This window comes from Engystomops pustulosus, chromosome 3, assembly GCF_040894005.1.
Source record: "Engystomops pustulosus chromosome 3, aEngPut4.maternal, whole genome shotgun sequence".
Lineage (NCBI taxonomy): Eukaryota > Metazoa > Chordata > Amphibia > Anura > Leptodactylidae > Engystomops > Engystomops pustulosus.
In genome coordinates, this window is record NC_092413.1 from 17,177,837 (window position 1) to 17,192,885 (window position 15,049).

Genomic DNA, 15,049 nt, shown 5'->3' on the forward strand with positions numbered 1-15,049 from the left:
AAGCAGAATCTCCCCCAATGTGTCTATAAATTGGTTTTAGGCTGCTAATGGGGTTTCCATCCACCTCTAAAAATCCATCATGTTGAACAGTTTTCTTCCACAGCAGTCTCAGTAGTCATGACTTGGTCTCAGATGGTCTCACAACAGTCTCAGTAGTCATGACTTGGTCTCAGATGGTCTCTCAGCAGTCTCAGTAGTCATGACTTGGTCTCAGATGTTATCACAGCAGTCTCAGTAGTCAGGACTTGATCTCAGATGGTCTCACACCAGTCTCAGTAGTCAGGACTTGGTCTCAGATGGTCTCACACCAGTCTCAGTAGTCAGGACATGGTGTCAGATGGTCTCACACCAGTCTCAGTAGTCAGGACTTGGTCTCAGATGGTCTCACACCAGTCTCAGTAGTCAGGACATGGTGTCAGATGGTATCACAGCAGTCTCAGTAGTCATGACTTGGTCTCAGATGGTCTCTCAGCAGTCTCAGTAGTCATGACTTGGTCTCAGATGGTCTCACAGCAGTCTCAGTAGTCAGGACTTGGTCTCAGATGGTCTCACAGCAGTCTCAGTAGTCAGGACTTGATCTCAGATGGTCTCACAGCAGTCTCAGTAGTCAGGACTTGCTCTCAGATGGTCTCACAGCAGTCTCAGTAGTCAGGACATGGTGTCAGATGGTCTCTCGGCAGTCTCAGCCAGGTCAGTCGGTCAGGCATAGGCCTTTCTGATCCAGTGATGGAACACAACACTGAGGTGTTAGACTGCCTGTAACCTACCTTCCATTGGGGTAGCCAACCATGTAACCATGGGGTGAACTACCACTAACAATTCCCATTGGGAATTACAGTTCACAAATATTAGAAAAGGGTTTCTTAGATTCTTCATTGAGGTGCAGGAGCTTCAGGTGATGTCTACGACCTTCACCATTCATCTGCACCTCACAAGCCCCATCGAGAACGGAAACATCTATAAATTATTAATTTCTTAATATTAACCATAGAGAGCAGAACAAACCAAAATACAACCATTTCTTTTAAATTAGAAGCGTTTTTTGCTCGGGCAGAAAATTAGCAATAAAAGAACATCATTTCCAATTTTGACCAACTTTTTAGTGGGTCATGAGCAATTTTTTTAACGGAACATTGGTAATTTAAATGATAAATCACAACCACTGTGGGAGATGTCTGCAATCAAAATGCAGTTGTAAGTCCCGATATTAAGATATATTTTTTATTTCCGGATATTAATAATGTAATTTTCTTGCGTCGAAGGCAGATGTGTCACTAACATCTAGAAAGAAAAAAAAATATAGAAAAAAAAATGCTGTAAAATATTAATCATGACAATAATGATAAGGAGGGAAAAGAAAATGAAATAACAAATTTTAACTAAAAATTTGTGGGCACCAAGGTGGGGAGATGTTTTTTTTTTTAACATTTAACAGGCAGAGGTTACACAGAGAGGCCTGTAACATGTCAATAACAATCATAACGTGAGAAGACAGGTCAACGCTAAGAGTCCTACCAATAGCGACCCCCGTGATTACGGGATCTGCTCCATTCACTTTTACGGGGCTGACAGAAATAACTGTCTCAGAGGTCCTATAGAAGTGGGGGTCCAACTCTTGATTCATACAGACCGCAAGGGGGAACTTGCAGACATCAGATTTCTTTGACCTCTGGTCGTTCCATTGGTAGGCAGTAGTGGATTATAACGTAGGCGGTTTGGGCGGTAGCCCGAGGACCAATGCTTTAAGGGGGTCCATGGTCACCCAAACCAATCATCAAATTTTATACTCCGGGGGAACCTTCATCCATGAAATCCTCATACATCTGGTCCTGTTTTCAATACACATGTACAAGAGCCATTTCAGAAACTTTCAAGGTCCTCCAAAGGTCCTGAAATGGCAGATTGAAAGAGGCATCCCTCGGTGGGAAGTGAATTTCAGACTTGTAGGGGCTATATGATACGCACAGCCCTGGGTCCATGGCAGTCTTAATCTGCCCTTGTGATAGGACTCACAACAATTAGATCTTTTATCAATATACTAACTGGCAAAAGTAAACACACCCAAATCCGAAGTTAATGGACATCCTGCTAAAATATTAACATCCTGCTCCAGAATATAAATGTCAGATACCTGTCCAGCAAACAGTGCGCCCACAATCAGACTTGGTGCAAGCTGTGAGACTGGGCAAGTTGTGGGACCCTGTGATGTTACTGCAGGCTAAAGCCCTGACTACAGCAGATAAACCGCCCTGATAAGGGCAAGCCCACTATCAGGAACCTGCTAACAGACCTGGAGAGGCACTGGAGGTTAATAGGGAAAACTTACTGAAGCAAAATATAGACAAGCAAAAGGTATGAGGAGAGTAGTAGAACCAGCAATGTGTAATGGAACTGGGCAGGTATATAAAGAGTTCCTGGGCTCCGCCCCAGCAGCTGACTGGACAGACCATCCTTCACTCAAGTTAACATTTGCTGGACAGAGCTGAGCTGCAGAGGAATCAGGTGGGGCTCAATCAATACAACAGCAGACTTAGCCACGGTTCAGACACAGATCACAGAAAAAAAATTCATGCCACCAAAGCCACAATATACGGACAGAGGAAGACTTTGTTTTTCCATTGGATTTTTGTGTGTTTTTATAGAAATGTTCTCTCTTCCAGCCAAAATATTTTGTGGATCTTCAAGTTAGAAGATCTAACTCATGATAACCCATTGTCTTAGTATTCAATTGAGTTCCTACTCACAAAACTCATCAAACAATGGGGCTCATTTACTGCGGGTCCGAGCGCCGCACTTTCATCGGGTTTCTCGAATATTTCCATTTTGCGCCGAATTGCCTCATGATTTTGGTGCATGGGCGCCAGCTTGCACGCAACAGAAATCGGGGGGGCGGGCTGTCGGACAACCCAACGGATTCGGTCAAACCACGAAATTTTAAAAAAGAATTGTGTCGCTTCATCAAGCACTCACATGCACCAGGAAGAAGCAGGTGAACTCCGGTGAACCTCGGAGCAGCAGCGACGGATGCTGGAATTCAGACGCATGATGTTAGTGAATCGCACCAGACCCCAATTCTCGTCGGACAACGCACCGCGGGATCGCGACAGGACCGGGTAAGTAAATCTGCCCCAATGTATTCATAGACTACTCTTTTGAAGGATACAGTCATGCTAAAAACTGAGTAAAAATTTCGATGGGAGATTGGTCCTTTAGTTCTTGCCACTACTGTGGGATTGCAAAGTTCCATTGAGTTGAGTCATTTTTTCACGTTTGTTTGTGGAGCTTGAAATGTACCAAAATAAGGCACAGGTTCTTGAATCCCAATGGGAGGTAGATTCACAGGGCTTCTCCATCAAGGTTCAATGTTTTCAATACTGCACTGTTGTCTTATACATATCATCACAGCCAGGAGCAGCTTGACACAATACATAACCGTCCATAGGCTTCCTGAAATCTTCCAGCCCAAATTGGTCTCCAACATTGGTTGTAGTGTTTATTTGTTCAATGAAGAAATGATAGTTTTTGGTGTTGGTGGTGGTACTGGTCTCTTGGTGATTGATGGCATTGGTCTACTGTTAAATAGTGGTATTGGTCTACTGGCAATGGTGGGGCTAGTATATTAGTGAATGGTGGCACCGATCTACTGGTGATGATGGGGTTGGTCTGCTGGTGATTGATGGACTGGTCTTTTGGTGATTGGTGAGCTGGCCCACTTGTGATTGGTGGGCTGGTGAATGATGAGACTGCTGCAGTAGTGATTGGTTGGGTTGGTCCACTGAAGATTTGAGGGGTTGGTCTTCAGGTAATTGGTGGGACTGGTCTTGTAGTGTGTAAAGATCCACAGAAAGGAAACATCTCCCCTATTTACTACAAAGATCTTTAGGAGATTCTTTGAGCTATATTAACATACTGTAACACTGGATTACCCCTTTAAATAATCTGGCCATCTCTGGATATGAATGCTTCCTGCGTGTTCACAAGGTTGCAGAAAACCTTGACTTATTTACAAAGAGATGGAGAGCTGAGATAAGATGACTTAATAATCTACCAAATTCTTGCTAAATGTTGTTTCTTTCCACATCCTCCACAAAAAGTGAGAGGAACAGAGGGAGGGAGAAACCTCTTTCTGATAGATGTGATTTTTTTAAAAAATATGGTGTTAGTAAATATAGTGAAATTCCACTAATTAGCATTTTGTGAGATATTATTATAAATATGTAAAATGAACAATTTTATATACTTTTCTATGACATTTGTTATCAGTCACATTTCACAAACCCTCAGACCATAAAGGTTAGTACACATGTGCTTCAAGTCCCCTGTGGATCATATCTGGTGTCAACCAAAAGCTGATTGATATTCCTTCCTGTCCTCCATATACAGGCACATGAGATCAGGAGATTGAGTACATAAAGAGGCACTGGAATTAAATCTAAAAATATAGTTTGATGGCTTTTAGATTTTTGAAGTTCCCAGGCAGAGGCATGGATGAAGGTCTAGGGTATGACACAGGTCCTTCAATAGAACTTCTAGTACAAAGCTCAGTGGCCCCATGACCCTACTGATCCACTGGGATTTCTTCTTGGCCTGAAATCTAAGTGGCACCCGGTCTTCACCAGAGCCTGCCGCAAAGCAGGATGATCTTGCTGCCACGTAATGCCACCAGGTCGTTCCACGGGGCAACTTGCCCGTGGGGGTAGCCAAGGTCGAGGAACAGAATCACTGGGCAGTCTCGTGGTCAGGCACAGGCAGATGGTCAAAGCAGCCGGCAATGATGCAAGGTCGGGGACGGAGCAGGAGATCAAGGCTTGCAGCGAAGGAGCAGGGGCATGGGTGTGCCTGCAATCCGATACATGGATCGCAGAGACACCTGTGACAGCCATCTCCTTCCCCAGCCAAATTACAAGTCTTAAAAAGCTTCCAGCCCCTTCATACTAATTATCAGTGGCCTTTATTGAGGATGACTAATCAGTACATGATTGGTGGAGGTCTGTTAGCTTCATAATAGCTTCCCATTGTGATGTCACAAACAAAAATTTTGGGTTAGGCAAGTGGGTTCATTTGGGTAAAGTGACTGGTCGATTGGAGGTGGATTGCCCAATATCAAGTCACAAACCAAAACTTTGAGTTGTGTAACTTATCTGAGATGTTGATTGTGTGACCAGTGTCTCCATGTAGCTCGAGTTTTAGACCTACAGTCTATCGTCCATTTATGGTTGCTGTCTGGCCTGCATCGTTTCCATTGAATTGTTCCTACACTCAAAAATAAAAATAAAGACATTTTTTGAAAATACAAATTGTGGCAGAAGACCTTGGGAACATGAATCTTGTGTTTAATGGCAGAGAAGTACCAGTCCATTCATGTGGGTCACTCCGGGTGAAGCCATCTACCACATATCCTTTTAAACCTCATTGTGATACTGTAATAATAGATTGTCATTCAGAAGAACTAACTTTTATATATCAACTTCACCCAACTACTTACCGCTCACCGCAAAGACACCTGAGCCGCCTCACTCATTGCTAATAAAGTCATTGAATGCAACGTAAGAGCGAAATATGCGTCTAATGTTTTCAGAATCAACTTGGTGGCCTTACCTTGATTCTTCGTTTTCCGATAAAATCACGGGCTATTGTGTTTTTGTCGCGGGAGACCATTAATCTACCATTATCTTGATATTCCGCTGACATTATCCATTAGGTAGCAAGCGAAAACAGTGGCCATATAGTTCAGCTATGTTCCTTCCTATACAGTACAAACAGAAAACACGTCTACCCTTGTATCTTCCGCGAGAATTCTTTTATCCAAGGTGTCACCGGTTTGAAATAGAGTGCACCGCAGATTTTTTTTTTTCCTTTACTTTTTTTTATTAATTGTTTTTATCATTATTATCTCAAAGACTCGTACAGATCAAGGAAACAGATGATGGTAACAAAGAGTTTCTACTCTGCAAACTTGGCGGCTCCGTTGACAAAGAACCGTCAACGCAACCGTGTTAAGTAAGGTGACTCGAGAGAACATCTTCAAAAAGGTTAAGTACCACATCTTTTTTATTTTATAATATTTCCGGTTACATATGAGACAAGTCTGGAAGAGGCTCTTCTGTAAATTTTTCTTTTTCAATCCTGTCTCTCGCTGTAGCTTAAAGTTCAGTCGTGAGAAAACTCTTTTTATTTGTCAAACCAAGTTGCCATTGAAATGGAAACTAATCAACAATGACTCGTTAAATAATAACCAGGCCACAGCAAACTCCTTGTTCCCAGAATGTAAGAATCACAATAGGGGGGAAAAAACCACACGCAAAATGGCATGATGAACAAAGGATTTTATGTTTTATTATGTTGTTTATGTTTGTTTATAGCACAAATATTTATTACAATCACCCCCAAAAAAAAATTAAAGTGGGTTTCAATTAGAATAATTTTTATTTTTTCAATGGCTCATGTTTTTGGATATTGCTATATCTTATATGTTATAGGAAGTGGTAAAAGGAGTTAAGGGGCAGGGATTGGAGTCATCTCTGAGCCTGTTGGTTGGTGCAGAATATGCTGCATATGACACACAGGACATGCCCGTTTTAGTGGACACATAGGGGCACATTTACTTACCCGTTCGAGCCTCGATCCCCGATCCGGACTCTTCGACGATGATGCACTGTGCCACGATCCACGTAGATCCTGCTCTTAGTCCGAATCTGTTGGATTGTCCGACGGCCCGCCCCCCGATTTGTGTTGCGTGAAAGCCGGCGCAATTGCGACACAATTCCCGGCGCAATCCCTAAAAAGTCTGACGAAAATGTGGCTGTGGGACCCTTAGTAAACAAGCCACACAATTCTACAACATCTTTTTATAGGAAGTGTTAAAAAGAGTTAGGTATTGGATTAATCTTGGATCCTGGTGGTTGGTGTACAATATGCTGCATATAACACACAGGACACATAATTCTGGAGAATCTTTTTAGGTTATGGTAAAAAAAAAAATATCCAAGGATCCAGGGGCATAACTACAGGGGCAACAGCCATTTCGCCCACTCCATAAAGAGGCCACTAAGTGTTTTATGCTCCAAATGTACTAAAAATACTATATTTTATACATTTATGCTTATTATTTCAAACTCACTTTGAAGGAAGTGTATCAGTACTTTTGACCATGCAAAGCTGGAGATAGTTTTAGATGGCAGTCCTGAAACTTTTTGTATGTTGTTAGTAGCAGCAGGACTGTGAAAAATCTGATTATATTTCAGAATTGTAACTTCCACACACAGACTGGGGGCGGGTCCTCACATTGCTGTGCTGTGAGTTACTGCTGCGGTAAAGGGGAAAGGGCTCTCAAGCAGTTGAATGCAGAGAAATAAGAGAACAGCAGTGTGAGGTCATACCCCCAAAAACTACAATCGGGAAATATAAATCCATATATTATAGTTCTGCTGCTACTGAGAATATACAAAAAGGTATCATTACACATCTCTCCAGGGACAACCCTTAACAATGATCAATTCTACTGGTGCATTCCATCTAAGATACATTTCCTCTATTCTGAATCCAAACAATATAGCACAATATAAGTCCATAAATACATACAGGTGCCGTGTCATATACAATATTATTACAACCTACATATGTAACATAGTAATAACCTGAGCTAATGGTAAACCTATATGTGCCATATTCTGCAAGGGTCATACATTTTATTTTATCTTTTTTTGTTTACATCTTCATAAATATAATTCATGTCGTTCTATTCCGAGACACAACAATCTGATAGAAGACTGATGGCCGTCGGCTGTGCCTTCCATATGATTCATCTTCTTTCATCATCCCAGCATTCAATTAACTATTAACCACATTTACTTGATGGACAAGGGTCATATTTATTCAATGTATTATGCTAATAGTTTTACATAAAGCTTAAATCAGACTAATGAACCAAATCATTTTATATTAAGGATATGATGTGTCGCACATGACTGCTATTCTGGTTAAGTGCTGAGCTTTCATGGAGAGTAGATACCCCCGGGGGGCTGCATACACCTAATCTGACCTTGACATTTCAGTGTAAAAAAGTACAGATAGGAAAAATATTGAAAAATGTAACTACAATGGGGCTCATTTACTAAGGGTCTGAACGCCGCACTTTCGTTGGGTTTCCAGAATATTTCCGTTTTGCGCCAAATTGCCCCGGGACTTTGATCGAATTTTGGCACATCGGCGCCGGCTTGCACGCAACAGAAATGGGGGGGGGAAGGCGTGTCCTTCGGACAACCTGACGGATTCGGACTAACCGCGGAATTTAAAAAAGGATTTGTGTTGCAAGATCAAGCACTCACATGCACCTGGAAGAAGCAGGTGAACTCCAGCGGACCTCGGCGCAGCAGCGACACAGGAAGGAACTCGAACGCACGATCTTATTGAATCGCGCCGGACGCAAATCCACGTCGGACAACGCACCGCAGGATCGCGACGGGACTAGGTAAGTAAATCTGCCCCATTGTCCTCATCCCAGGGCTATATATAGTATAGAAGCAGACCAAGTCGTTAGTCTGTGGTTCAAACACTATAGAGGACAGATCTCCATCCATATCCTGTGCAGGACTCTACTCAAGAAAATTGGGTCAAGGTTCTAGAAAGGTCTCATGTGGGATACAAACTTCTGTCCATTGTATTATTCAGGGCAAAAACCTGGAAAAAAATGAATAGAACAGCAATGCACGTCTATATCAACTGCTTCACTCAAACTCATCTTCATTGACGTTGTATAACGAGAAAGATCGGGGGCCTACCAGCCCCATTCTAGCGACGGGGGAAGAGATCCCAGTTATCACCTGCATGCAACTAAATCCCCAAATACATTCTACTCTTCTGTGGAAAATGCCATTTTACTAAGTATCATAGCCATTTCTTGAGATATTTCTTGAACTTGGGCAAATTTACATGAATCATCTCAATACTGAACCCAATCTACTTGGCAGGAGACTAGATGGGTCTCTTTGATGGTCGTTTTGACAACTTTGGTCCCAACGGGATTTCAGGGTATTCTAGTAATGAGCGCAAAACAGGATAACAGTATCCATACTATAGAAGTACACCATGTTTATAGCATGTAGTCCATCCAGTGAGAGGAGCCAGAGCTTGGTAGGTCAGGGCTACGTATTGCTAATGACCATGGAAAACACCTCTGTCCCGATTCTGCTCTCGTCTACTAGTCAGAAATAGTATCAGAACTGTGTAACCTAAGCCGGATTATAGGGTGGGCTCCTGGGGCCCCACCAATTTATTACCTATGGTTGCCTCCACCAGTAGTTAGAGACCATCAGCCCCCAGCTAAACTCAGACATCGTTGGTGGTGTCTCTGAGAGCAATGCGCGGAACACTCCCAGGGTTACACAACTAGTGGATAGTAAGCAGGAGACCCCGTCCCTTCAGTGACATCACCTCCACCAGATTTTGTTCCCAGGGGCCCCCACCAAGCTTAATCCAGCCCTGTGTGTAACAATCCATAGCAGCTGCATTAACACCAACCTAGGGGATGAGTGGGGACAAAGAAGGATGGCGCAGACCAAAAACAAAGCCCCCTCCATCCCCTTCTATTCTATATCAGAAAGACTTTTCAAACAGATATCATGGAACTAGATTTTTTAGGCATTGGGGGTCCCAGGAGTGGGTAGAGCATATATTACCCTTTATATAGATCAGAAAATACTGGGGCCGTTAAAAGTCACCACCTACATTTTGCGTTTTGGGACCCATATGAATTTTGTTCCATACCTTCCCTCCATATATCTAGATCATAGATATGTGCTAAATAGTTCCGAGACTGTAATAGATATGTACAAGTCAAATAAATATGAAATGGATAGAGCCACCAAGGCCAAAAGAGGTCATCGTGGTGGTTCCCAAGTAACCAAAGAGTAAGACACCATCGAACACTGTACGTTTGCCTGAAATTTTTTTTGGCCTTTTTCCTGTAGTAAAGAAAAACAAAAGAAACAAAAAAAAATTCTTTATTGGACATGTGGCCGAGAAGAGGTTAAAGAATATTAATACAGGAAGTCTATGCAGGGGCAATTCAGAAGTAATTGTATGTCGCTCATATTATGTATTAGTTGGTTCCTCATTCGGCAAATAAAGAGGATGCAGAAAGGAGATCAAAGATTTGGAAGGCTGCTCGGCTTTGTTTGTAAAGACTCCTTAGTTCACATGCGAACAGAAGAGGTTTTTCTTTAGAAAGATCTGGCAGACATTAGCATAAAACATCATTGCAATTTCCTTTGATCCATTACGTTCACTGTCTGTACAGGAGAATGTATTGTTCCATAGAGATGTCCCTTCTCTATTTTTTTTTTTTGGTTATATAATATAAGCTTTTATTGTCTTAGAAATTTCAGATTAGAGCGTTTTGATGAACGTCCAACTACGTGCGGTTAAGAACATCTCAGGAGCTTCTCAACGACTGGACCTGATCTTCTGAATGTGGACAACCCTCAACCTCATTTTGCATTGGTTTAAAAGGGTTTCATGGAGATTCTATCATTCTTATACATATAATCGAAATATCGAAACTTCTCGACACTCAACGTTAGACACGACCATCCAGACTCAAAAATTATGTCCCACCTCAGATAACTCCTCTTCCTTACCCAAAGAATATGTCCTGTATCATAACTCCTTTGTTCTCTGCACTGAGAAATACGATACTACCCACTACCCACTACCCCGCATTTCCGTTGGGTTTTGCGACTTTTCGGGTATCGCTCTGCCCAGACAGGGATTTGAATGGGCATTGTGTTGCACGTGATTGGATTTTGGCGCAGCAGCGCCGGCTTCCAGGCAACACAAATCAGGAGGTGGACCGTTGGACGATCCAACTGATTCGGACAAACCACTGGATTTAACTTTGAATTTGTGCCGCAAGATCGAGCACTTACATGCACCGGGAAGAGGAAGGTGAACTCCGGCGGACCTGATCGGGGAAGTGACACATGCAGAATATCGGGCACATGATCTACATGAATTGCGGCAGAGTTCATTCTCGTCGGACACTCCGGATCGGGGATCGCGCAGGACCGGGTAAGTAAATGTGCCCCATTGACTTTTTGATTTCAATCATAAATAGAGCTGAACTCCAGTATCTAAGTTGCCATTATGGAGGTAGCTTACAGAGATTGCCATTTGGGTTTTGTTTTTGGCAATGCAACCTTGATATATTGCCGGATTTGCTATACTGCTGCCAATCTGATAATATAACTGGGTTGCACGGTTGAACCCTAACCCGAACTCAAAAGTCGAGTTCGCTAATCTCAAGTATCTCGTATAGAACCTCCGGAGCATCTTCATATATACTGAAGATTCAGGGGGCATCATACAATGGTTTATGATATATCCCCCACTGTCTCCATTAGGTATATATATTTATATTATTTATATTATATATATATATATATATATATTATTTTTATTATATTATTTTTATATTAGCACATAGATGTGATTTTAGTTTTTTACAGTGCAGAGGTTTTATCCCTCAGGAACTCAAGAATTAGAACAAAAACCCCAAACAACCATAACTCAAACCTCTGAGCAGGCCTAATGACTCCTCAATGAACAAAGACTTCAGTCCTAGTTTGTCTATCATTCCACCTATTTAATATAATCTTCGTTTTGCTTTACGGCTCACTACCTGTAATCCTACATACAACACAGCTCACAATGGAACTTCCCATTCTCAAATACTAGAAGTCATTTATCAGGAATTCTTTTTGAAAACTTCAAAGAACCATGAGGAGAACCAGACCAATTTTAAAAGAATATCGAAAACTTTTGGACACTAAACCACCGGTCCATAGGGTTTAGGTGGTTTACTGGCCAAAATCGCTCTTACATGTTCCCTTTAAGGCTTGTGTCCTGGGCCGGGGCAGTCTTTATGGTACAGAAAAGGATTTTACATAAATTTTTATTGATGACCTAACATCCAAGATATCAATAGTTGATCAGTGAGGGAGAAGTGACATCAGCTGCATAGAAGTACATAGAAGTGGAAGGAGTTGACTCCAAGATTCACTCATGGCTAGGTGTATTGATTGGCTGCCAATAGTAATACTGTATTTTTAGGGCGCACAAAAAATCCTTTGATTTTCTCAGAAATCAAAGGTGCGCCTTATAGTCCAGTGTGCCTTATATATATGAACCGTACTTACAGACAACAGCTGCCTTGAACTGTGCACAGGTCTGCCACCTGCTGGTCATTCATCCTTATAATCAGGTACGCCTTATAATCCGGTGCGTCTTATATATGAACCTAGATGTTTTAGCAGGTATTTATTGATGGTGCGCCTTATAATACCTTCATACAAAAAAACCTTCATACAACTCCAGAAGGAGCAACTTCAGGCAATAGTATTTACTTTTAGGACTTCCAAGTCCATGGGGTCTAAGGTCGAGTTGCATATACCCCCTGTAAGCACAAAATCGTTGACTTTACTAGAAATAAAGGTCTGGACACAGTTCCTGCACATAAGGATTAAGGAATCCCGTCAAGTCTCCATTCTTGGCCGGCGTCCTGCTGTCACGTACAATACATTATCATATTTATTCCCACATAAAGTACCATAAAAGTGTCTGGAGAAGGTAGACTCATATTCTAGAATCCAAAGATGCTTTGAAGCAAATGTTGACTTTGGCAAGACATGATGGTATCAGAGGTATCGGCATAAACAATAGCGCCGAGGTGGACCCAAACACGATAGGAAAAATGATTGAGTTCTTACGAGGGACCGCGTTAAGCTCTCGTCTTAAGCTGACTTTATCTGGGTTCTCGCTGCCCATTTAGAAAAAAAAGCAGCGAGCAACAGATGTTCACCTGGCTGCTGCGGCCCTCTTGAAAGGAAGATATCCATATGCCACGGGGAACGGAGCGTGATCTGATTCTTAGAAAGGAGCCTTCTTGTTTCCTGCTATTCGTGGGCGATGAATAGAGAAGGGAAAAATTGAAAGGGAAATAAAAGATAAGGTAAACAAATGAGGACATGTAAATCATGGAAGGAGCTAACGGACCGTCCTTAAGAAGCAATCAGGGGACGAGCAAAGATAAAAGTGAAATTTACAAGAGACGAGACAAAAGACGCCGAAAAGAAAGAAAGAAGGTCTTTTATGAACAATATTTCAAAATGAAATGTGCAAACATTGGCCTTCCCCGCGCCTAGGCTTTTGTTTCATGTTTAGTTCATCTGCTTCTCTGGGGGTTTTTTATGATTCTTTTGGTGCTGTAGCACGTCTGAACATCAAACCATGGGTGAGGTGTAGGCCGAAAAGTGATGTCTTCATGTCCTGAACCTGTCCTGAATATTTACATCTCCTCTGCTGGATTTTAATACTTACAGGACAACGATAGAAGAACCGATGTGGCCGACTATGATTGTTCTAGAATGTTCTAGAATTAGGATTGTACATGTATTACAAAAAAGTTATAAATATTTTTTTTTAATTCCTTGTTTCTAAATTTTTTAACTAAAATCCTGCAATTTTTATTCTGGTCAGACTTACATCTAGCAATTCTATGGTGTGCTACAAAGCCTCATTTACAACACAAAAAGGATAACAACTAGTGATGAGCAGACCCAAAATAGAGGTCATTGTACAGGGAGGGGGAGGAGATAAGCTGTGACCTCATCTATTGTCAGTAGTGATGTAATGATGGGTCAGTGTTATCTATATAGAGGTCTTTGTACAGGGAGGGGGAGTAGATAAGCTGTGACATCATCTATTGTCAGTAGTGATGTAATGATGGGTCAGTGTTATCTATATAGAGGTCATTGTACAGGGAGGGGGAGGAGATAAGCTGTGACATCATCTATTGTCAGTAGTGATGTAATGATCGGTCAGTGATATCTATATAGAGAACATTGTACAGGGAGAGGGAGGAGATAAGCTGTGACATCATCTATTGTCAGTAATGATGTAATGATGGGTCAGTGTTATCTATATAGAGGTCATTGTACAGGGAGGAGGAGGAGATAAGCTGTGACATCATCTATTGTCAGTAGTGATGTAATGATGGGTCAGTGTTATCTATATAGAGGACATTGTACAGGGAGGGGGAGTAGATAAGCTGTGACATCATCTATTGTCAGTAGTGATGTAATGATGGGTCAGTGTTATCTATATAGAGGTCATTGTACAGGGAGGGGGAGGAGATAAGCTGTGACATCATCTATTGTCAGTAGTGATGTAATGATGGGTCAGTGTTATCTATATAGAGGCCATTGTACAGAGATGGGGAGGAGATAAGCTGTGACATCATCTATGGTCAGTAGTGATGTAATGATGGGTCAGTGTTATCTATATAGAGGTCATTGTACAGGGAGGGGGAGGGGATCAGCTGTGACATCATCTATTGTCAGTAGTGATGTAATGATGGGTCAGTGTTATCTATATAGAGGACATTGTACAGGGAGGGGGAGGAGATAAGCTGTGACATCATCTATTGTCAGTAGTGATGTAATGATGGGTCAGTGTTATCTATATAGAGGCCATTGTACAGGGAGGGGGAGGAGATAAGCTGTGACATCATCTATTGTCAGTAGTGATGTAATGATGGGTCAGTGTTATCTATATAGAGGCCATTGTACAGAGAGGGGGAGGAGATAAGCTGTGACATCATCTATGGTCAGTAGTGATGTAATGATGGGTCAGTGTTATCTATATAGAGGTCATTGTACAGGGAGGGGGAGGGGATCAGCTGTGACATCATCTATTGTCAGTAGTGATGTAATGATGGGTCAGTGTTATCTATATAGAGGACATTGTACAGGGAGGGGGAGGAGATAAGCTGTGACATCATCTATTGTCAGTAGTGATGTAATGATGGGTCAGTGTTATCTATATAGAGGTCATTGTACAGGGAGGGGGAGGGGATCAGCTGTGACATCATCTATTGTCAGTAGTGATGTAATGATGGGTCAGTGTTATCTATATAGAGGACATTGTACAGGGAGGGGGAGGAGATAAGCTGTGACATCATCTATTGTCAGTAGTGATGTAATGATGGGTCAGT